Source organism: Salmo salar, chromosome ssa21 (genome assembly GCF_905237065.1).
Source record: "Salmo salar chromosome ssa21, Ssal_v3.1, whole genome shotgun sequence".
NCBI lineage: Eukaryota > Metazoa > Chordata > Actinopteri > Salmoniformes > Salmonidae > Salmo > Salmo salar.
In genome coordinates, this window is record NC_059462.1 from 53,828,010 (window position 1) to 53,830,676 (window position 2,667).

Consider the following 2,667-nt stretch of genomic DNA (forward strand, 5'->3'; position numbering starts at 1 on the left):
CCTTGATGGTAACATGTACCAGCTGTTACAATAGTCATGTGACCTCGTTGTCCTTGATGGTAACATGTACCAGCTGTTACAATAGTCACTAGGCCTCTTTGTCCTTGATGGTAACATGTACCAGCTGTTACAATAGTCACTAGGCCTCTTTGTCCTTGATGGTAACATGTACCAGCCGTTACAATAGTCACTAGGCCTCTTTGTCCTTGATGGTAACATGTACCAGCTGTTACAATAGTCACGTGACCTCTTTGTCCTTGATGGTAACATGTACCAGCTGTTACAATAGTCATGTGACCTCTTTGTCCTTGATGGTAACATGTACCAGCTGTTACAATAGTCACTAGGCCTCTTTGTCCTTGATGGTAACATGTACCAGCTGTTACAATAGTCACTAGGCCTCTTTGTCCTTGATGGTAACATGTACCAGCTGTTACAATAGTCACTAGGCCTCTTTGTCCTTGATGGTAACATGTACCAGCTGTTACAATAGTCATGTGACCTCTTTGTCCTTGATGGTAACATGTACCAGCTGTTACAATAGTCACTAGGCCTCTTTGTCCTTGATGGTAACATGTACCAGCTGTTACAATAGTCACTAGGTCTCTTTGTCCTTGATGGTAACATGTACCAGCTGTTACAATAGTCACTAGGCCTCTTTGTCCTTGATGGTAACATGTACAAGCTGTTACAATAGTCACTAGGCCTCTTTGTCCTTGATGGTAACATGTACCAGCTGTTACAATAGTCATGTGACCTCGTTGTCCTTGATGGTAACATGTACCAGCTGTTACAATAGTCACTAGGTCTCTTTGTCCTTGATGGTAACATGTACCAGCTGTTACAATAGTCACTAGGCCTCTTTGTCCTTGATGGTAACATGTACCAGCTGTTACAATAGTCACTAGGCCTCTTTGTCCTTGATGGTAACATGTACCAGCTGTTACAATAGTCATGTGACCTCTTTGTCCTTGATGGTAACATGTACCAGCTGTTACAATAGTCATGTGACCTCTTTGTCCTTGATGGTAACATGTACCAGCTGTTACAATAGTCACTAGGCCTCTTTGTCCTTGATGGTAACATGTACCAGCTGTTACAATAGTCACTAGGCCTCTTTGTCCTTGATGGTAACATGTACCAGCTGTTACAATAGTCACTAGGCCTCTTTGTCCTTGATGGTAACATGTACCAGCTGTTACAATAGTCATGTGACCTCTTTGTCCTTGATGGTAACATGTACCAGCTGTTACAATAGTCATGTGACCTCTTTGTCCTTGATGGTAACATGTACCAGCTGTTACAATAGTCACTAGGCCTCTTTGTCCTTGATGGTAACATGTACCAGCTGTTACAATAGTCACTAGGCCTCTTTGTCCTTGATGGTAACATGTACCAGCCGTTACAATAGTCACTAGGCCTCTTTGTCCTTGATGGTAACATGTACCAGCTGTTACAATAGTCATGTGACCTCTTTGTCCTTGATGGTAACATGTACCAGCTGTTACAATAGTCATGTGACCTCTTTGTCCTTGATGGTAACATGTACCAGCTGTTACAATAGTCATGTGACCTCGTTGTCCTTGATGGTAACATGTACCAGCTGTTACAATAGTCACTAGGCCTCTTTGTCCTTGATGGTAACATGTACCAGCTGTTACAATAGTCACTAGGCCTCTTTGTCCTTGATGGTAACATGTACCAGCCGTTACAATAGTCACTAGGCCTCTTTGTCCTTGATGGTAACATGTACCAGCTGTTACAATAGTCATGTGACCTCTTTGTCCTTGATGGTAACATGTACCAGCTGTTACAATAGTCATGTGACCTCTTTGTCCTTGATGGTAACATGTACCAGCCGTTACAATAGTCACTAGGCCTCTTTGTCCTTGATGGTAACATGTACCAGCTGTTACAATAGTCACTAGGCCTCTTTGTCCTTGATGGTAACATGTACCAGCTGTTACAATAGTCACTAGGCCTCTTTGTCCTTGATGGTAACATGTACCAGCTGTTACAATAGTCACTAGGCCTCTTTGTCCTTGATGGTAACATGTACCAGCTGTTACAATAGTCACTAGGCCTCTTTGTCCTTGATGGTAACATGTACCAGCTGTTACAATAGTCATGTGACCTCGTTGTCCTTGATGGTAACATGTACCAGCTGTTACAATAGTCACTAGGCCTCTTTGTCCTTGATGGTAACATGTACCAGCTGTTACAATAGTCACTAGGTCTCTTTGTCCTTGATGGTAACATGTACCAGCTGTTACAATAGTCACTAGGTCTCTTTGTCCTTGATGGTAACATGTACAAGCTGTTACAATAGTCACTAGGCCTCTTTGTCCTTGATGGTAACATGTACCAGCTGTTACAATAGTCATGTGACCTCGTTGTCCTTGATGGTAACATGTACCAGCTGTTACAATAGTCACTAGGTCTCTTTGTCCTTGATGGTAACATGTACCAGCTGTTACAATAGTCACTAGGCCTCTTTGTCCTTGATGGTAACATGTACCAGCTGTTACAATAGTCACTAGGCCTCTTTGTCCTTGATGGTAACATGTACCAGCTGTTACAATAGTCATGTGACCTCTTTGTCCTTGATGGTAACATGTACCAGCTGTTACAATAGTCATGTGACCTCTTTGTCCTTGATGGTAACAT